We start from the raw sequence: 22,654 nt of genomic DNA, 5'->3' as shown, positions 1-22,654 counted from the left end.
GCCTCCCTGAGTGCTGGGATTGCAGGTGTGAGCCACCGCGCCTAGCCTGCACCTGCAGCTTAATCCCATTTCGTTGGTGCAACTTCATCCTTCCCTATGCTCAGGCCAATAAACAGTACTGTAGGCTGGTCGTTCTTTGACCTTATACATCCTATTGGTCGGAAAATTATGTTTTCTCTTTGGTGAACTGCAGACTTTGATATGAGCACTCTTTCTTTTTCTTGGTCTGAAACCCACCCAATAGTCCCATATGTAGATTTTTGGATAAACATAGAAATGGACCCTTCTGATCTTAAAGCTTGAAACTTAATATGTGTTTTGAGTTCCTTCCTTCAGGCCTCTCAAAAAAGATATCAAAGAACTGAAAGTCACCCAGACAATGAGATGCTGGACCCCTCATTCATCATGATTGCTTCCTTGCCCCTCCCTAGTTCCTGTTTTCTTGTTTTCTTTTCTTCTTCTTCTTTTTTTTTTTTTTTTTTTGAGACTGGTATCTTGCTCTGTCTCCCAGGCTGGAGTGCAGTAGCGTGATCTCGGCTCACTGCAAGCTCCGCCTCCCGGGTTCAAGCAATTCTGCCTCAGCCTCCCAAGTAGCTGGGACTACAGGCACCCGCCACCACGCCCAGCTACTTTCTTTTTGTATTTTTGGTAGAGACGGGGTTTCACCATGTTAGCCAGGATGGTCTCGATCTCCTGACCTCGTGATCTGCCTGTCTTGGCCTCCCAAAGTGTTGGGATTACAGGCATGAGCCACTGCGCCTGGCCAAGTGCTGGGATTACAGGCGTGAGCCACGGCGCCTGGCCAAAGTTCCTGTTTTCTTACACATTGTTACATTTCTTTAGGCCATCTAAGCCTCTGGTATTGGTTGGTCAGGGAGATGGATTTGAGACTGAGTTCTCATCTCCTCTGCTGCAGCACCCTACTAAAGCCTCTTCCTTGGCAATAATCATCTCAGTGATTGGCTTTCTGTGGTGCAAGCAGCAGGAACCCCAGGTCTCTGAATTTTGGCAAAGGAATCTCCTGATGAAGATGGAATTGATTCTACTGACCAACCTGAAAACGATCAGACATTTGAAAGCCCTTAATCTTGGGGTCAGAGTTTGGTCTGCCTTTGAGTCTTTTCTTTGGGCCTACCCGTCAAAATCAGCCTGGCCAAACCTGTTTTCAAGGACCAGGGGCAGGGCCAGCTTCTCTCCACGTGGCTTCTGCCGCAGGGTCGGCAGCCACCTTCCTCTTCCCTGTGACTTGAAGAGAAGCTTCAGGGGGCATTTATTCAAGTTGCTAGAAGCCCGTGAGGCGCCGGTCTGCGGTGACCCTGTGGTTCCCATCGTACCTGCCGCCCTCTTTGGTTCTCTTGCTGTCATCGGGAGGGCAGTAACATTCGGGTGAGTTAGGGCTCCGAAGACACTAGGCAGGGAGGGACCAGTAGGGAAGGGCACCACCCCCTTAGGTCCTGCGCATGAGGGATCCCAAAAGGTCTTGAAGAAATAGGGCCAGGCGCGGTGGCTCATGCCTGCAATCCCAGCACTTTGGGAGGCGGAGGTGGGTGGATCACAGGTCACGAGTTTGAGACCAGCCTGGCCAAGATAGTGAAACCCATCTCTGCTAAAAATACAAGTAGCCGGGCGAGGCTACAAGAGGAGCGCCTGTAATCCCAGCTACTCAGGAGGCTGAGGCAGGAGAATTCCTAGAACCCAGGAGGCGGAGGTTGTGGTGAGCTGAGATTGCCCCACTATGCTTTAGCCTGGGCAACACAGCAAGACTCCCTCTCAAATAAATAAATACAAAGGGAGAGTTGGAAGTAGATCAAAGAGAAAAGAAATCCTAGATGATTTTGTATCTGAAGGCACCATGAAGATGAAGTCGATGCCTTCTGGGCCGGGTCCTCCCGTTGCAGGTGAACCAAGTTCCAGCCTCCATTGGGACCGAAGGAGGTGACTTTGGCCTGGCTCCTAGTGAGGAAGCCATGCCTAGTCCTGTTCTGTTTGGGCTTGATCCTGTAGCACTTGATGGGCTCTCCTGGGCTTCCCATGGATTCCAGGGATGCAACTGAGAAGTATATTGTTAATGCACTTACTTGAATGAAGGGGTGGCCTGCTCATCCACACCTGTGGGCGTTTCTTGTCAGGTGGAATGAGAGACTTGAGAAAAGAAATCAGACACAGAGAAAGAAATAGTGGGCCCAGCAGACAGGCGCTCAGCATACAGAGGACTGGCGCGGGCAACAGTCTCTGAGTTCCCTCAGTATTTATTGATCATTATCTTTACCATCTCGGAAAAGGGTAAGTGGCAGGACAATAGGGTCATAGTAGGGGAAGTCAGCAGAAAGACATATGAATAAGTTTAAGGAAAAGTGCTGTGCTTTGATGCGCATGGCGCATCAAAGGCACTTGTTTAACAAAGCACATCCTGCACAGCCCTAAATCCATTAAACCTTGAGTAGACACAGCACATGTCTCTGCAAGGACAGGGTTGGGGGTAGGGTTACAGATTAACAGCATCTCAAGGCAGTATAATTTTTCTTCGTACAGAACAAAATGGAGTCTCATGTCTACTTCTTTCTACATAGACACAGTAACAGTCTGATCTCTCTTTTCCCCACATTTCCCCCTTTTCAACAAAACTGCCATCGTTCATGGCTCATTCTTGATGGTCGCCGTCTCTCTGGAACTGCTGGGTATACCTGCGGACTAACAACAGACAGAACAGGCACACAAGGATCAATATGAAATTTTACAATAGTACTTCCAATGGTCTTAACCCAAGCGACAGGGTTAAGATTTGTGAGGCCATCAGCAACTCCTGCAATTGCCTCAGTTTCTGAGGCACAGGACCACAGGATGGGGTGAAATTAAAATTGCTAATGAAGTTTCGGGCACACATTGTCATTGATAACATCTTATCAGGAAGCAGGGTTTGAGAGCAGGCAACCTGTCCAAACACAATTTATTAGGCGGGAATTTCCTCGTCCTAATAAGCCTGGGAGCGCTACAGGAGACTGGGACCTATTTCATCCCTTCGTCTTCGATCGTAAAAGGTGGCCACCCCCAGGGGGTCGTTTATAGGCCTACCCTCAGGGCGCATTCTCTTCCTCAGGGATGTTCCTTGCTGAGAAAAAGAATTCAGCAATATTTCTCCTATTTGCCAAAGAAATTTATGTTCAGAGATTGCAGTAGACAGGCGTAAGAAATTATAAAAGTATTAATTTGGGGAACTGATAAATGTCCATGAAATCTTCACAATTTATGTTCTTCTGCCATGGCCCCAGCCGGTCCCTCCATTCGGGGTCCCTGACTTCCCACAACATCTCTCCCTTTCTTTTTATATAAATGTGCCATGGCAATGAAGGCTTGTTCGTTCTCTCGATTTTGATGCAAGATTCTTTGACTGGTACGGCACACTAAAAACAAGCAGATTAACAAGAGACATAATTCTGAAATTTACTACAGTGGAGCCCCCAGTATGAAGGGGTGGCCTGCCCCTCCACACCTGTGGGTGTTTCTCGTTAGGTGAAACGAGAGACTTGAGAAAAGAAATGAGACACACAGACAAAGTATAGAGAAAGAGAAAGTGGGCCCAGGGGACCTGCGCTCAGCTTACAGAGGACCCACGCCGGCACCGGTCTCTGAGTTCCCTCAGTATTTATTGATAATTATCTTTACCATCTTAAAGATAAGGGAGTGGCTGGACAATAGGATCATTGTAGGGAGGAAATCAGCAGTAAGACATATGAACAAAAATCTCTGTGACATGAATAAGTTTAAAGGAAAATGCTGTGCCTTGAGATGCATATGCAAACATCTCCATAAACCTTTTAGCAGCATTGTTTCAGCGTATCACATGGGGAGAAACCTTGGACAATACCTAGCTTTCCTAGGCAGAGGTCCCTGCCACCTCTGGCGTGTAAGTGTCCCTGGGTAGTTGAAATTAAGAGAATGGTGATGACTTTTAACCAGCAAGCTGCCTTCAGGCACTTGTTTAACAAAGACACATCCCTCACAGCCCAAAATCCATTAAACCTTGAGTCACCACAGCACATGTGTCTTGCAAGGACAAGGTTGGGGGTAGGGTCACAGATTAACAGCATCTCAAATACAGAACAAAATGGAGTCGCTTATGTCTACTTCTTTCTACATAGACACAGTAACAGGCGGATCTCTCTTTCTTTCCCCCACATTTCCCCCTTTTCTTTTCAACAAAACCACCATTGTCATCATGACACCGAGATTACATACTTCACAAAGTAATAGAATATCACAAAGCAAGTGGAGGCAGGATGAGATCACAGGATGGTGTTACAATTAAAATTAAAAATGAAATTTTGGGCACACATTGTCATTGATAACATCTCATCAGGAAACAGGGTTTGAGAGCAGACAACCTGTCTGACCAAAATTTATTAGGTGGGAATTTCCTCATCCTAATAAGCCTGGGAGCACTACAGGAGGCCGGGGCTTATTTCATCCCTTCGGCTTCAACCGTAAAAGGCGGCACGCTTCCAAGGGGGTCGTTTATAGGCCTACCCTTAGAGCGCATTCTCTTTCTCAGGGATGTTCCTTGCTGAGAAAAAGAATTCAGCGATATTTCTCCTATTTGCATAAGAAAAGAGAAGAAATATGGCTCTGTTCCGTCCGGCTCACCGGCGGCCAGTTCAAGGTTGCCTCCCTTGTTCCCTGAACATTGCTGTTATCTTATTCTTTTTTTAGATGCCTAGATTTCATATTGTTCAAACACACATGCTCCACAAACAATTTGTGTAGTTAAGGCAATCATCACAGGGTCCTGAGGTGACATATATCCTCCTCAGTTTACAAAGATGATGGGATTAAGAGATTAAAGGCAGATATAAGAAATTATGAAAGTATTAACTTGGGAGAACTAATAAATGTCCATGAAATCTTCACATTTTATGTTTTTCTGCCGTGGCTTCAGCCAGTCTCTGCATTCAAGGTCCCTGACTTCCCGCAACATTCTCCCTCCCTTTTCCTCTATATAAATGTGTCATGGCGATGAAGGCTTGTTCATTCTCTCGATTCTGATGTAGGATTCTTCGACTGGTTCGGCACACTAAAAATAAGCCGATTAAACAGAGACACATAATTCCAAAATTTACTGCAGTAGAGTTCTCAATAGACTTAATCCAAGTCATGGGGTTTAATCCAAAAGATTTTTTGCCACTTGATCTAACGCCTCAGCTCCAGGTACAACTTTTAAGTGACCTTGAGAGGCTTCAAAAATGTTTTTTTAATTTAGAAATGTCTAAAGTGAGATTATCTTCTCTTCCCTGTAGATGGCATCTAACCATGTCCCAGTGATGTTTAGACTCATTATAAACTTGGGGTGTAATACAAAAATCTGACGTATTCCAGTCACACTGTAACTGGAAACGATGTTCCAAGCTCATGAGTCTATCTCCCATCCAAATGACAGTTTGTCTAAGATCATTGATTTGATTTGCCAATTTTTGATCGATACCAGATTGTGAATTCCACAACCTTGTGGAATTCTTTTGCCAATTGTCAACAAAGCTTACTGTCTGAACAGAAGAGTGCAATGCAACTCCTGCCACAGCAGCTGTAGCTGTGACTGCAATTAATCCCATAATCACTGCAATTAAAGTAAAAATGAATCTTTTGGATCTATTTAAAACGCCTTTTAATACTTCAGTCAAAATATGGATGGATGGTGAGGCCTCCCATGGTTGGTCCATGGACACAGGGATCCACAGGCCTTCTCTTGCTCTCACTAGGAGAATACGGTGCTGCCAATCAAAAGTTGAATCAATGCAAGTAAACAATCTGCAATTTCACAAGTTATAGTTTGGGAGTCTGGTTTAATAACTATATTTCCTATGACTAACAGGGGGCTTTACACAACTTTGTAAAGGAACTGTTAGACTGGAATTTAGGTTGATAGAGTAAAATGGCTTATAATCTCTTGTTTCTAGTTTGGTTTCCAGACCAAATTCTAAGGCGGTATGAAGCTACAGTAAGCCTCCATAATTCTGGATGTTCAGGACCAAAAACAGGACTTATTATTTTTGGTCTAGGAGTAGAGATTCCCTTTTCTCCCCATATCCAAGGGTAGAAAGACTGTAATTTTTTGCACTTATGTTTGTCTAAATTTTCTGTTAAGTCACTATCAACAGTTGGACTCACTAGTGCACTGGGACAGAATTGAGTTTGTCCTGTGCAATTGTGATAGAATTGACCTCGAGGTGCCCAATCTATAACAGTTCCAAATGTATTGTTTCATAATATCACCGCACTATCGGCCACACATTCTTCCCAAACTAAATCTTTTGATTCTTTGGAAATCTCCTTGGGGCAAGGTTTCCCTTTTGGCCTAAATTTTAATGATCTTTGATAAGAAAAGTCTTGTAAATAGTTTACCTGTGGTTTGAGTGACATTCCGCTTACCACGTGATAAGTAAATCTACTGGTGGGACTGACAGTAGGTACTTCTACCAACCAATTTTGAATAGCAGGCATTAAACATCCTGGTGCTCTCCCTAGGCAAATAGGAGGATAACGATACCCAGTGGAAATATTTATCATCATTCCTTCTTCCTCCAGTTTGGCAGGGCAACGATCATCTGTGGGACCAGGTACCCACACACCATTATTAACATATACTTCAACAGGATTCTCCATCCATGTAACTGCCCGAATTAAGGGCGGGAAAGGCACATAGGCCCAGTAGGTATAATTAGCTGCAGCTGCTCCTGCAGGCATGGGGAGACTTACCACCGTTGATACAATCATTAAAGCTGCAAGCGGCATATTCTCTGGGGTTTGTGTCACCTTTGTGTCCACTAGGCTTTTTTCAGCTAACTATGTCAGCTTGTTTAATTGTGCCCAAGTTGGCGGCTCCACCTTCTTGGTGGATGGCAACTTCATGTGTTCTTCTGATATCGTCACTTTGTTCATCTTGCGAGTCAATGGTGCTCGATTGCGGTGTTTCCGTCTCCGTGGACGTGCAGAACTTCAAATGTTTAGTGGGTATCCAAACAGAAAGCTGATTTTCTCCTGGTGAAACACAAGCAAAACCTCTTCCCCAGGTTACCACCTTCCCTATTTCCCACGTCTTATTTTTATTGTGTTTTCACCAAATCAGTTTCCCTTCATGTGGGCTGTTCTTTTTACCAGTAAGATGTTCTGCAGAAGTAGTAGTCTGATTTCTATAAATGCTTAAAAAATTTAAAGTATAGAGTGTTAGATTAAGTTGCATCTGAGGAGTGGTACACTCCTTACTGTCTCTCCCCCTTCTTTTTGTTTAATTAACTGAGTTTTGAGTGTTCTATTCGTTCTTTCAACTATGGCCTGTCCTTGGGAATTATAAGGAATTCCTGTAGTATGTGTAATTTTCCACTGATTAAGAATTTTTGGAAAACTTTTTTTTTTTTTTTTTTAAACGGAGTCTCGCTCTGTCTCCCAGGCTGGAGTGCAGTGGCCGGATCTCGGCTCACTGCAAGCTCCGCCTCCCGGGTTCACGCCATTCTCCTGCCTCAGCCTCCCGAGTATCCGGGACTACAGGCGCCCGCCACCGCGCCCGGCTAGTTTTTTGTATTTTTTTAGTAGAGACGGGGTTTCACCATGTTAGCCAGGATGGTCTCGATCTCCTGACCTCGTGATCCGCCCGTCTCGGCCTCCCAAAGTGCAGGGATTACAGGCTTGAGCCACCGCGCCCGGCCTTGGAAAACTTTACTACAGTATCCTGGTCCATTGTCAGTTTTAATTTTTTCTGGAATTCCCATGACAGCAAAACAAGATAATAAATGTTTTTTAACATGGGAATTACTTTCTCCTGTCTGGCAGGTTGCCCATATGCAATGTGAATAAGTATCAACTGTTACATGAACACATGATAATTTGTTCAATGTACAAATGTACAAATGAAGGTAAATGTGTAACATCCATTTGCCATAACGCATTAGGACACAGACCTCTGGGATTAACTCCTGCGTCTTGAGTGGGCAGGTTTAGGACTTGACACTGGGTGCAATGTTGTACAGTAACTTTTGCCTGTTTCCATGTGACATCAAATTTGTTTTTTAATCCTGCTGCATTTACATGAGTCAAAGCATGAAGTTCTTGTGCTTTTATGAATGCAGAGGATACCAGTAAGTCAGCTTGTTCATTTGCTTCAGTTAAAGGTCCTGGTAAATTAGTGTGTGCTTGAATATGAGTAAAATAAAATGGAAAATTCCTTCTTCTTACAGTTTGTTGTAATAAATTGAACAGCTGGTTTAACTGATCATCCATGCTATATTTAATTAGAGCTATCTCAACATCCCTTGTAGCCTGTACTACATATGCAGAATCTGATATAATATTAACAGGTTGATTAAAATCTTGTAACACTGTAATGACTGCAACCAAGTCTGCTCTTTGAGCAGACTGATATTGAGTTTTGATTACTCGCTCTTTTGGCCCTGTGTAAGTCGCTTTTCCATTGCTGGAACCATCAGTAAATGAGCATTTTCTAAAGGTTCGTGTCTGGTAATTTTAGGTAAAATCCAAGTAGTCAATTTTAAAACCTGGAAGATTTTTGTTTTCGGGCTATGATTATCAACAATTCCCACAAAATCAGCAAGACCAATCTGCCATGCACCAGAATTGATAAAGGCTTGTCTAGCTTGTTTCTTGGTTAAAGGAACAACTATTTTGTCTGGGTCATTTCCACACAATTTTATTATTCGTAATCTTGCCTGACCAATTAATGTAGCTATTTGATCCAAGTACAATGTAAAAGTCTTAATTGTACTGTGAGGAAGGAACGACCACTCCACAAGATCAGTATTTTGAACGATGCTGCCTGTTGGAGAATGTACAGTAGCAAAAATCAAAAGTTGGAGTGGAGCTAAGGGATCTATTCTATTTATTTGTGCTGACTGAATTTTTTCTTCCACTAATTTAATTTCTTTTGTGCCTCCGGGGTTAATATTCTTTTATTATTTAAGTCTGGGTCTCCTCTTAAGATAGAGAACAAATTTGACATGGCCTAAGTAGGAATGCCTAGAGTTGGCCGAATCCAATTAATATTGCCTAGCAATTTTTGAAAGTCATTTAATGCTTTTAATGTGTCTTTTCTTATTTCTATTTTTTGTGGCTTAATTTTTCTACTTTCTATCTGCATCCCTAAATAATGAAAAGGAGTAGAGGTTTGAATCTTATCAGATGCTCTTGTCAGTCCTGCGTTGGCAACCTCTGCTTGCAGAAATGTGTAACAGTCAATTTAATTTGTCTCTTGTTTCTGCAGCACATAAAATATCATCAATATAGTGAATGATGTAACAATCTGAACATTTGTCTCTAACTGGTTGAAGAGCTTGACCTAGGGAAGTCTGACAAATAGTTGGACTATGAAGCGTTCCCTGAGGTAACACTTTCCACTGAAACCTGGTGGCTAGTTCTTCATTATTTATGGCTCGTATAGTAAACGCAAATTTTTCACAATTCTGCTCTGCCAGAGGAATGGTAAAAAAGCAATCCTTCAGATCAATTATAATTAAAGACTAGTCTTTTGGAATCATGGCTGGGGAGGGCAGTCCGGGTTGAAGAGGCCCCACGAGTTGAATTACAGCATTTACAGCTCTTAAGTCACTTAACATCCGCCATCTGCTGGATTTTTTCTGAATTACAAACACAGGAGAATTCCAAGGCGAGAATGAAAGCTCAATGTGTCCTTTTTCTAATTGTTCCTTTGCTAATAAATGTAAAGCCTCCAGTTTTTGTTTTGGTAGCGGCCACTGATTTACCCATACTGGTTTTTCTGTTCTCCAAGTTAATAGAATGGGTTTAGGAGGCTCTACAGTGGCTGCCCCTAAAAAGGATACCCTATTCCTTTTCTTTCTTGATTTCCCTCAGTCTCAATTGGGACTTTAATGTCATTTTCATTTTTTCCTAGTCCTTTTCCTGGTATATATCCCATCCTAGTCATGATTTTTTGACTCATGGGGCTGTATAATGGAACGGGCATAATGATTTTTCACCCCCTTTGTTGTAACAAATCTTGACCCCATAGATTAACAGGAATTAAAGTAATCATTGGCTGAACAGTACTTTCTTGATTACCTGGTTCTAAACAATGTAAAATCATAGTACTTTCATACACTTCTGAAGCTGTGCCTATGCCGACAAGTCCTGTAACAGCCTTTTGTTTAGGCCAATTTTTTGGCCACTGATTTAAAGCAATGACAGAGACATCTGCTCCAGTGTCTACCAACCCTTCAAACTGTTTTCCTTGAATAATGGCCTTACACACAGGTCGGCTCTTAGAGACCTGACTTGCCCAATATGCAACCTTTCCTGCCGGATCAGTGGTTCCAAACCCTCCTGTTCTTTTTATCTCACTGTTTCCAACTTTAAAGGCTGGAGTAATAGTTGAGCAATCCTGTCTCCTGGACTGGCACTCCAAAGAATTGAGGAAGTAATAACCAATTGAATTTCGCCTTTATAGTCTGAATCAGCCACACCAGTATGAATCTGAACTCCTTTTAGATTTAAACTTGATCTTCCTGAGATTAGTCCTACAGTCCCCTCAGGCAATGGGCCGTATACCCCTGTGGGGATTTTTTGTGGGAGCTCCCCTGGAAGCAGAGAGACTGCTTGTATGGTGCATAAATCTACTGCTGCACTGCCACTTGTGAGAGTGGACAATTGCTGTATTGTGGTAAATGGCTTATTCCCTGAGGCACTTGTGACAGTAGGGGTTGTTGTCCCTGAAAACCCAGAGGAAAAAAGGGCTGAACTGGGAATGCCCCAGTTTGTTGCGGGGCCTGAGGCTGGCCCCTCCTCTCGTTTCCCGACAGTGGTTGCCCATTTTTATCAAATTTAGAACGACATTGATTAGCCCAATGTTTTCCTTTTTTACATCTTGGACATAGGCCAGGTGGCTGTTTATCTGTTGTTGTTGTAGCTTGAGTAGTTCTATTTTGTTTATTTGAGACTGGGCAATTCTTTTTTAGATGACCAATTTGACCACATTCATAACATTTTCCCCAGAATATTCTAACTTGTCCTCCTAAAGCAACTCCTGTGATTGCTTGAGCCATAAGCATAGCTTTATGTATAGCTCCTCCAATTCCATCACAGGCTTTTATGTACTCTGAGATTATATCTGATCCTGCCAGGACTCTTCCTTTTAATGGCTTAATGGCTGATTGACACTCAGGATTGGCGTTTTCATATGCCATCAACTCCACTACAACCTTACGGGCATTCTCATCCGCAATTGACTTTTGAGCAGCATCTTGAAGCCTTGCCACAAAATCATGGTAGGGCTCTTTAGAGCCTTGTCTTATTGTATTGAATGAGGGGCAGGCGGTTCCTGGGTCTTGGATTTTCTCCCAGGCCCTAAGGCAGACAGCCCTAATTTGCTCAATGGTCTCATTTTGCAATATTACTTGTTGACTAGCAGTGCTCCAATTTTGACCTGTTCCTAATAGTTGATCTACGTCTATGTTAACTGGAGGACTGGCAGTCCTATTTCTTCGGACCTGTTCTTGTGCCCCATCAATCCACCAAGTCTTAAATTGTAAAAATTGAGAGGGTGAGAGTGAGGATTTTGCCAGAATCTCCCAATCATAAGGAATGAGTCTATGTCCATGAGCAATGGAATCTAATAATGTTCTCACGTAAGGAGAGTTGGGTCCGTACTGTTTTACTCCCTCTTTGATATCTTTTAGCATTTTTATAGAAAAGGACTCATATCTGGCCTCAGCTGTGGGAGGCTCTCCCTCTTGGGCCCCTTCTCCAGGTGGTCTTGATTCTAATATTACTGGGACTGGCCAAGCCTGAATATCTCCTTGGTTTCTTGCCTTATCAATAATTTTATATAATGCACCACCCTGTCTAATAGGTGGTGCTGTAGGATTAAGTCTCATAGTGGGCGGCTGAGGATACAGCGCCCTGCCCTGTGGCGCTGGAAACATTTCTGGCTGTCCATACTGACTTTCTGGGGGCAGCGGATACTGAAGTCCGGCTGGCGGCCAGTATTGATAGGCTACTGGTGGCTGGGTCTTATTTTCTACCAGCTGATATCGTGTCTTGGACGCTGATGGCTCTGCTAATTCTGGACCTTTTTTTTCTAATTTTAATGTTTCTGGATATATCACCTCCTGTAATTGATTATTGTTAACATTTTGTGTCGACCGAGCCATTACTGGCTCTGCTACATATTTACAATGTGAACTTTCCATTCCTTTCCGGGATTCTATCCCTGCCTCTTTTTCACAATCTATTACACAGCTTTCAGGGACATCAGAAACTGAAACGCTATCTTCTTCTGTTTGAAACGGTTCTAAAGCTACTTTAATAATGACCCAATCGTTCCATACTGTAAGTGGGATGATTTTACCTTCCCTACTTGCTTGTTTTAATTCTTTGCCAATTTTTTCCCAGTCTTTTAGATCTAAGGTTCCCTGTTCTGGAAACCATGGGCAAAATTGTTCTATTGTTTGAAACAGCGTAGTTAGATTTTTTGTAGAGACTCTAACTCCCCCTCTTTTTAAAATAATTTTAATAAAGCTGCGATAAGAGGCATATTTACTTTTAGTTTGCCCCATTGTTACCCTGGGTTCTTCCGAGCGCACAAGCTTACCGCAAGGCTGACTGTAGATGTACTCGGGAGTCTCTCGTCAACTTGTCCTCAATGACCACGCTGGAGTGTTACCTTCACCCTAGAGAAAAGCACCCACGTTTGGCACCAGATGAAGGGGTGGCCTGCCCCTCCACACCTGCAGGCGTTTCTTGTCAGGTGGAACAAGAGACTTGAGAAAAGAAATGAGACACAGAGACAACGTATAGAGGAAGAAAAAGTGGGCCCAGCGGACACGCGCTCAGCATACAGAGGGCTGGCACCGGCACCGGTCTCTGAATTCCTTCAGTGTCTATTGATCATTATCTTTTCTATCTGGAAAAGGGGAAGTGGCAGGACAATAAAGTCATAGTAGGGAGAAGGTCAGCAGAAAGACATATGAATAAAGATCTCTGTGACATGAATACGTTTAAGGAAAAGTGCTGTGCTTTGACATGCATATATGCAAACATCTCCATAAACATTTTCAGTGCATAAAGAGCAGGATTGCCGCTAGCACGTCCCACCTTCAGCCCTAAGGCTGTTCTCTCCTAGCTCAGTAAATAGAACATACAATTGGGTTTTACACTGAGACATTCCATTGCCCAGGGACGAGCAGGAGACAGATGCCTTCCTCTATCTCAATTGCCAAGAGGCCTTCCTCTTTTACTAATCCTCCTCAGCACAGACCCTTTACCGGTGTCCGGCTGGGGAACCATCAGGTCTTTTCCCTTCCCACAAGGCCATATTTCAGACTATCACATGGGGAGAAACTTTGGACAATACCTAGCATTCCTAGGCAGAGGTCCCTGCTGGCTTTCCGCAGTGTTTGTGTCCCTGGGTACTTGAGATTAAGAGAATGGTGATGACTTTTAACAAGCATACTGCCTTCAGGCACTTGTGTAACAAAGCACTTCCTGCATAGCCCCAAATCCATTAAACCTTGAGTAAACACAGCACAGTCCTTGTCTCGGCAAGGACAGGGTTGGGGGTAGGGTTACAGATTAGCAGCATCTTAAGGCAGAAGAATTTTTCTTAGTACAGAACAAAATGGAGTCTCTTATGTCTACTTCTTTCTGCACAGACACAGTAACAGTCTGATCTCTTTCTTTTTCCCACACTTGAAGTAGGAGTATTTTAAAATTTTTTAGCAAAGGAAATGAATTCTGACAGGTTTTGCACTGAAGACATTCACGTGTGAGGAAAACAGGAAAAACACTATGCTGTGAAAAGCAAATGCGTTTCAGCATGTAGGTTTGGGCCTCAGGTTGGGCACATTTTACTTTAAGCGCACTGTTGGTGAAACTTAAGGTGAATCTAGGACTTATATATACATACATACATATAATACACACACACGGTCTTCCTATCTTGTCCAGGGTGGTCTCTAACTCTGGGTCTCTAGCGATCCTCTGCCTCCCCTTCCCAAAGTGCTGGGATTACAAGCGTGAACCACCTCGCCCAGGCCATTTTAGTTTAATATTTTTAATTTAAATACACAATCCAAAAATTACATAACAAGTACAGGAAGCCCACTTTATGCCAGTTTTACAAAAACAGTAAAGATATATCAATGACAAAGCGTCAAAGTGGCAAAATCCTAAAGTACTGAGAGAAAAAAAGTTATTCTAGAATTCTATGCCAAATTGAAATATCTTTCAAAATTGTGACTGAAATCAGAACATTTAAAGACATACAAAAAATGACAGAATTCACCGAACCACACTACAAGAAATGTTAAAGGAGTCCCTCCAGGCGTAAGGATAAGGATACTAGACAGAAATCTGAACCTACACAAAGAAATGGAGACGACTGAAAATTGCTATGTACGTACTTGGATGTTGGGATTTATAACATGTCCAAAATCAAATTACATGACAACACTAGCATGAAGGCCAGAAGGGGAGGTATAATGTCACTTGATGGCAGACGGATAAAGATGTATTCTAGAAACCCTAAACCCATCACTGACATAACAAAAGAAAGAGTTACACCTAAGAAGCCAAATAAGGAAAGAAAATAGAATGATATAAAAAAAACCATGCAATCGCTGGGTGCGGTGGCTCACGCCTGTAATCCCAGCACTTTGAGAGGCCAAGGCAGGCAGATCACTTGAGGTCAGGAGTTTGAGACCAGCTTGGCCAAAACGGTGAAACCACCATCTCTACTAAAAATACAAAAATTAGCCCAGTTTGGTGGCTCGCACAGGCCTGTAATCCCACTTACTTGGTAGGCTGAAGCAGGAGATTCGCTTGAACCCGGGAGGCGGAGGTTGCAGTGAGGTGAGATCGTGCCACAGCACTACAGCCTGGGTGACAGAGCGAGACTGTCTCAAAAATAAATAAATAAATAAACAAAAACTGTAATCACTATGCTGGAACAACTGCTCTCCAGGCCTCTATCCTATAGAAATACACAAATGGCCAATGAGAAGTGTACAAGAATGATCACTGCACCATTATTTGTAACCATAAAATAATAGAGCCAAAGTAATTTCAAAGACACATGAAAATAGTCTTATTTATTCAACAAACACCAACAATTGAACAAACAATGGAAGCAAGTCCTTTGCCAAAAGGAACATAGAGGGTCATGATCCTCCAAGGATTTTAGGGTTCCCAGGAGCCTAGTTTTTGGTCTAGTTCTGCGACATCTTATGCTTGGGGAGCTACAGGTTCTCGTGTTTGGAGAATCTTTCAGGTTCTATCTCCATTTCCCCTCAATTCCTCCCCATTCTGCTACAATAAAAAAACAATTCTCACCTCCGGAAGATCCCGCCTGTGCCTCCGCACGAGTCTTTCAGGGAGTCTGGATGTCTGGTCCACTGAAGGGGTGGCCTACCCCTCCACACCTGTGGGCGTTTCTCGTTAGGTGGAACGAGACACTTGAGAAAAGAAATGAGACAAAGTATAGAGAAAGAAAAAGTGGGCCCAGGGGACCGGCGCTCAGCATACAGAGGACCCACGCCGGCACCGGTCTCTGAGTTCCCTTAGTATTTGTTGATAATTTTCTTTACCATCTTAAAGATAAGGGAGTGGCAGGACAATAGGATCATTGTAGGGAGAAAATCAGCAGTAAGACATATGGATAAAGATCTCTGTGACATGAATAAGTTCAAAGGAAAATGCTGTGCCTTGATATGCATATGCAGACATCTCCATAAACCTTTTAGCAGCATTGCTCCAGCAAGTCCCACCTTTTGTCCCACCTAAGGCGGTTTTCTCCCATCTCAGTAAACAGAGCCTACAATCGGGTCTCACACCGAGATGTTCCATTGCCCAGGGATGCGCAGGAGACAGATGCTTTTCTCTATCTTAACTGCCAACATCCGCCAAAAGGCCTTCTTTCCTGTTGTACTAGTCCTCCTCAGCACAGACCCTTCACCGGGGCGGGCTGGGGGAGGATCAGGTCCTTCTCTTCCCACCAGGCCCTATTTCAGACTATCACATGGGGAGAAACCTTTGACAATACCTAGGTTTCCTAGGCAGAGGTCCCTGCGACCTTTGACCGTGTACGTGTCCCTGGGTACTTGAGATTAAGAGAATGGTGATGACTTTTAACCAGCAAGCTGCCTTCAGGCACTTGTTTAACAAAGCACATCCTGCACAGCCCAAAATCCATTAAGCCTTGAATCACCACAGCACATGTCTCTTGCAAGGACAAGGTTGGGGGTAGGGTCACAGATTAACAGCATCTCAAATACAGAACAAAATGGAGTCTCTTGTGTCTACTTCTTTCTATATAGACATAGTAACAGCCTGATCTTTCTTTCTTTCCCCCACAGTCCACCGCTCCCCGGCTTCTTTTTTTGCTTTTGCTTTTCCCTTCCCCTGCTCCCGCCCTCAGGCCTCAAGACCCGACCACCGCCCAGCTGAGTCCCCGGGGCTGCACTGCGCAGAAAGTGCACTGGAGGCCCTGCCCTGTTGCAGCCCCGCAGGGTGCCGAGAAGTCAACTAAATAAATGCTTTGTAAAAACAACTTCTCCATGGAAAAATCTCTCATGATTTCCATTCTGAAGGCTCTTCAAAGGACTAAAAACTAAAGGCGAGGATGGATTCATTCGACAAGTCCTAGTCGGGCGGCCTGGTGAGTGGCAGATCCTGCTCCCCGGGAGGGGACCCACGAGCGACCCTCGCCACCATCCCTGCCCTGGTGGAGCCCCCATGCGGGACACAGGATCCGAAGATGGCAGCGGCAGCTCCGCAGCGGCCCCGAAAGCGACTGGGCAGGGTGGGCACAGGCTCCCTAACTGGGTGAAGGTGGCGCAAAGAACGGGAAGAGCCATCCCGGGAGCCACTGGGCGTTCAGCTGCCCTTGGGCCCCCAGGCGGCTCGGGCCGGGGTCGCAACAGGGGCGTTTCTGGAGGGTTTCTGAAGCAGGCGAGGGGCAGGGGCAGGGCGGGAGAAGGCCATTCGGCTGCCCTTCTGGCTCCAGAATCTCCCAACGCGCAGGTGTCCAACGTGACCAGCGCGACTCACCGCTCCAATCTTTCCGATTTTCCAAGGGCCTTGCTCAGTGGTCCTGCCTGGCGGGCCCTGAGGATGGAAGGGACGGAGGAAGTTTAGTGAGTGCGCCCTTCCTGTAGCGCCAATAGAGCTCACAGTACCTGTCTCTGTGGCGCAATCGGTTAGCGCGTTCGGCTGTTAACCGAAAGGTTGGTGGTTCGAATCCACCCAGGGACGCTTGGTGAATGCTTTTAAAGCATTCATGCATTGTCAATCCCTACATGAATGGGCAAGATTTTTATCTTCCCGGAGTCCTAGGCCACTAATTTGTGACTTATCCATGTCAAGGGCCAGGGCACCCCTCCGACCGGATTCTTAACCGGGTATCTCCTGAAATCCTGGGTTTATACCTGTCTAACTCGAATCCTGAAACAGAGACCTAGGAACCCACTTTTAGTGTGATAAAATTCTAATTCAGTCCGTCATACGCTTAAACGAGTAATTTACATGCCTCCATTTTTTCATATTTCAGTAATAGGAGTCCAGTAGTATCCCCAGGATGTGCCTGGACTTACTGATTGTTCTATCAATAATGTGACCAGTGGAATCAGTCATCATCATAGTGATCCTCTCTATCATTTTTGAAGACAGTATTTTTCCCCAGTTTGTGCATGATTTATTTAACCCTTTTCAAAATGTTTTTGTTAGCCAGGCGTGGTGGCATGTGCCTGTAATCCCAGCTACTTGGGATGCTGAGGCAGGAGAATCGTTTGAGCCTGGGAGGTGGAGGCTGCAGTGAGCCGAGATCGCACCACTACACTCCAGCCTGGGCAACAGAATGAGACCCCATCTCAAAAAAAAAAAAAAAAAAGTTTTTGGGATGAGGTTGGTTTCATGGTTTTAGGATTACAAAGAATGCTGCAGCCACCATTCTTGTACACATATCTTTGGTCATTGTGAAAATGTCTACACCTCAGATATTTCTATAGTGTAGAGAACTGGATGCGCCATTGCTACATTATAGTGTTTATATAACGCTTCTAATTTGAGTACATTCTGCAAATGTATCTTTCACGGGAGCAATGCCTAATAATATTCCAATATGAATATTTATAAGAGGAAAAATGGGAAGATGTGCAATTGAGCTTCGTGCCTCTCCATGGGGCCATGTTCATAAAATGGTGGCATTAGCTATCTGAGAGTGGAGTCTGTGGCCCTCTGACATCAAAAGCTGAAGCAGAGGACATGAAAACCCTCATTGCACATCCTCTGTAGTCTGGCCAGAATCATTCCTAGGTCGGTGGTTTCTTATCAGGAGGGAATGCTGCTTGCTTGCTTTGTCAAAACCACGGAAGGGAGGGAAAGTCTCAGGGTGTTGGTTGATAACAGTGGTGAAGCAAGTCTTTCCAAAGGGCTGGTTTGTTAACCCTTAGGGAAAAAAAGCCTAATTATTATTATATTTTTTGAGACGGAGTCTCGCTCTGTCGCCCAGGCTGGAGTGCAGGGGCGCGATCTTGGCTCACTGCAAACTTCGCCTCCCAGGTTCACGCCATTCTCCTGCCTCAGCCTACCGAGTAGCTGGGACTACAGGCGCCTGCTACAATGCTCGGCTAATTTTTTTGTGTTTTTAGTAGAGACGGGGTTTCACCTTGTTAGCCAGAATGGTCTGGATCTCCTGACCTTGTGATCCACCCGCCTCGGCCTCCCAAAGAGCTGGGATTACAGGCGTGAGCCACCGCGCCGGGCCAAAGATGTCAAATCTTTTTTTTTTTTTTTTTTTTGAGACGGAGTCTTGCTCTGTCACCCAGGCTGGAGTGCAGTGGCCGGATCTCAGCTCACTGCAAGCTCCACCTCCCGGGTTCACGCCATTCTCCTGCCTCAGCCTCCCAAGTAGCTGGGACTACAGACGCCCGCCACCTCGCCCGGCTAGTTTTTTTTTTTTGTATTTTTAGTAGAGACGGGGTTTCACCGTGTTAGCCAGGATGGTCTCGATCTCCTGACCTCGTGATCCGCCCGTCTCGGCCTCCCAAAGTGCTGGGATTACAGGCTTGAGCCACCGCGCCCGGCCTAGATGTCAAATCTTTAGCCAGTGTTTGCCTTTTGATTGATAGGTGGGTTGCTTGGTTACTTTGGCCCTTGTGTGCTTGAATGTTGCCTCCATCCCATAATTTTAAGTACATGCTTGATATGCAGTCCATATGTATCAGCCTTAATGAGCTAATTATCATATAAAGTCATTTTAAGGATACTTTTTCTCTCTAATCCACATGCCTATCTCTGAGGAGCTGACCCTTTACTGGTTTGGATCTTGCTGGCCTTGGGGTCCTTGCGTGCCTTTTTTTTTTAAAGACAGGTTCTTGCTGTGTTGCCCAGTCTGGAGTGCAGTGGCACGATCTTGGCTCACTGCAACCTCTGCCTTCCGGGTTCAAGCAACTCTCCCATCTCAGCCTCCTGAGTAGCTGGGAGTACAGGAGTGCACCACCATGCCCAGCTAATTTTTGTATTTTTAGTAGAGAAGAGTGTTTCATGTGTGTCCGTGTGAAGAGATCACCAAACAGGCTTTGGGTGAGCAACATGGCTGTTTATTTTACCTGGGTGCAGGAGGGCTGAGTCCGATAAAGGAGTCAGCAAAGGGTGATGGGATTATCATTGGTTCTTATAGGTTTTGGGATAGGCGGTGAGGTTAAGAGCAATGTTTTGGGGGCATGGGATGAAGCTCACCAAATACATTCTTGAGGGTGGGGAGAATTACAAAGAAACTTCTTAAGGGTTTGGGGGATTATAAAGAACCTGCGAAAGGGTGGAGGAGATTACAAAGTACATTGATCTGTTAGGGTGGGGCAGAAACAAATCACAATGGTGGAATGTCATCAGTTAAGTTATTTTCACTTTTGTGGATCTTCAGTTGCTTCAGGCCATCTGGATGTACACGTGCAGGTCGCTGGGGATATGATGGCTTAGCTTGGGCTCAGAGGCCTGACAAAGGGGTTTCACCATGTGGGTCAGGCTGGTCCTCAAACTCCTGACATCAGGTGATCTGCCTCCCTTGGCCTCCCAAACTGCTGGGATTACAGGTGTGAGAGGCTGCGCCCGGCCTTGCTTGCTTTTTTAAATCTTACTTTTTGTTTTGGCTGCTCAACTTCTGCCTTTTATCTTGCTTCTTGCTCTCCCACCCCATCACCTTGCTTCTGTTTCTGCTTTTACTCATTCTGCCTTTCATCCAACTTCCAATTCCCTCTGCTGTTCTGCCTCACAATGGCAGTTAGTGAGGGAGGGGTTTTAAGGGGGCATGTCTGACCTCCTATCCTGCCACAGCCAGAAACATTTTTCAAGGCTTCTCTGAGGTCCTGTCAGCCAAGAGGGAGTCCGTTCAGTTGGTTGTAGGGCCTAGGGCTTATTTTTATTTCTCAGTCCTGACAAGGAAAGGCTGGATTAATGCAGATTTTCTGCAGATGTAAATTTCCTCTACAAAAGACAGTTTTGCAGAGTTACTTCTGTTTGCTGGCTCTCTGACAGCATTCTTAAAATATGCCAAAGACACATATTCTGGGGTAAAATATTTTGATTTTCTTCATCTATCTACAACTTCACCGTGCTGACAGCCTCCAATCCAAGCATACCTGAAGCCTTTTTTTTTTTGAAACGGAGGCTCACTCTGTCACCCAGGCTGGAGCACAGTGGTGAGATCTCTGCTCACTACAAGCTCCGCCTCCTGGGTTCATGCCATTCCCCTGCCTCAGCTCCTGAGTAGCTGGGACTACAGACGCCTGCCACCACTCCTGGCTAATTTTTTTGTCTTTTTAGCAGAGACGGGGTTTCACCTTGTCAGCCAGGATGGTCTCGATCATCTGACCTTGTGATCCTCCCGTCTCGGCCTCCCAAAGTGCTGGGATTACAGGCATGAGCCACCGCACCCGGCCTGAAGTCTTTCTTTTTAAAAAGCTTTCCCACCCTTCTGACCGCCTTCAAGTCTCTGCCAAAACACAAGTAACAGTGGCTGACTCCCTGCTATAGCAAGCTCAGAATAAATAGCCTTTGCTTTTTTTTGTTTGGTTGGTCTTTGTTTACTTGCAGAAGCTTCAATGTAGCGTTGACAAGGACTCCATCTTTGACCAAACCTTAGTTGCCGCTGAACCCTTTTCTCTATTAGTTCTTGGCCTGCCAAGTCGTTTTAGAAAAGAGTACTGTTGAGTCTAGTTTAGCAAGAGTCCTCCCAACCACTTTTGATAGCTAATCAAGTTCCTCTTAGTAATTTTCCATCCACTAACTTTCTTATCTTGCCGATTGGCTATACACCTTCAACTCTTTTTGCTGTATTTGGAGTTGAGCTCAGTTCTCTGCTGGTCTCTCTTGCCTACTGTAGTACATACAATAAAATCCATCTCAGGTTTTTAACAAGTGTCCAGGGTAGTCCCTCTGAAACTACTTTTGCAAAATTCTGACAATAAGAGAAAGCAGACACGGCTGACTCCATCTTGGTTCTAGCCTCACAGGCTGGCTGTCTTTGCTCATTCCTGTGCAATTTCTCCCAAGCGATCTTTGGGAAAAATTGAGTTTATAGTTTAAATCAGGGATCCCCAAACCCCAGGGTCACAAGACAGGTACTGGTCCATGGCCTGTTAGGAACCCAGCCGAACAGCAGGAGGTGAGCTGCAGGCTTTCAAGCATTACCATCTTGTCAGGTCAGCATCAGCATTAGATTCTCATGGGAGCGCGGACCCTATTGGGAACTGAGCATGTGAGGCATCCAGACTGCGCACTCCTTATGAGACTCTAACTAATGCCTGATGACCTGAGGTGGAACAGTTTCATCCAGAAACCATCTACCACCCCCTTCCATGGAAAAATTGTCTTCCGTGAAACCAGTCCCTGGTGCCAAAAACATTGGGGACAGCCAAAAAGGTTGGTTTAAATGATAACCTTCCCCAAAACTAAATGTAAAACTAATGAAAGGCCACCAAGTTAGGAGGATAAAAGGGGCATGAATTCTGCTAAGATATATGCCTCATTAAATAATTACCAGTCATTATTCCAGAGGTCACAAGATTTGCAGCTTCCCCAATTACTGCTGTGAAGAACATCACTATTGTAGAACCTAAGATTGGCCTCTTGAGATTTCTTTTCAGGCTTTTGCATGTCTGACTACTGGATGGCACCATTTGGCCCGAAAATCAACCAGTCCCTTAGCCCTGAAGTTTGCTCAGGGCAGGAGGGCCAGTTTCCACATCCCCCAACAATCAGCACTGCCCCTCCCCACCAAACTGTCTTTGAAAAACCCCTTACCTCCAAGCCTTCAGTGAGATCGATTTGAGTAGTAACTCTGTCTCCCACAGGTTGTGGCTGGCCTGTGTCAATGAAACTCTTTACTGCAATGCCATGGTCTCCACGAATTGATTTTGTGTGTACAGTGGGCAGGAAGAACCCATCAGGCGGTTATATCTGCAGGATGGTGCCAGTTCTTTCCACAAAGGCTGGTCAGATACCCAGAAAGTATTTCTCCACTACTACCTGGACAATGTGTCTCCCTGTCAGTCTCCAGGGAATGGGGCCTGGATCAAGTGTTTAGTATTTAGCAGTTGCTACACTGTCACCTAATCCCTCATTTTCAGGATTTTGCCATGCCTTCCAG

At 44.8% G+C, this 22,654-nt stretch overlaps 1 protein-coding gene and 1 non-coding gene across 2 annotated transcripts in view; one reads left to right on the top strand and one right to left on the bottom strand.

Moving 5' to 3' along the window:
• Nucleotides 1-22,654, bottom strand: part of LOC708768 (NBPF member 20) — an 853,661-nt gene that overhangs the window by 631,528 nt on the left and 199,479 nt on the right.
• On the top strand, nucleotides 17,189-17,262 carry TRNAN-GUU (transfer RNA asparagine (anticodon GUU)). The gene has a single exon. It is a non-coding gene; the product is annotated as a tRNA-Asn (tRNA).

The sequence above is a fragment of the Macaca mulatta genome, chromosome 1 (assembly GCF_049350105.2).
Source record: "Macaca mulatta isolate MMU2019108-1 chromosome 1, T2T-MMU8v2.0, whole genome shotgun sequence".
In the NCBI taxonomy this organism is placed as follows: domain Eukaryota; kingdom Metazoa; phylum Chordata; class Mammalia; order Primates; family Cercopithecidae; genus Macaca; species Macaca mulatta.
This window is presented reverse-complemented; position numbering and strand designations above follow the sequence as displayed.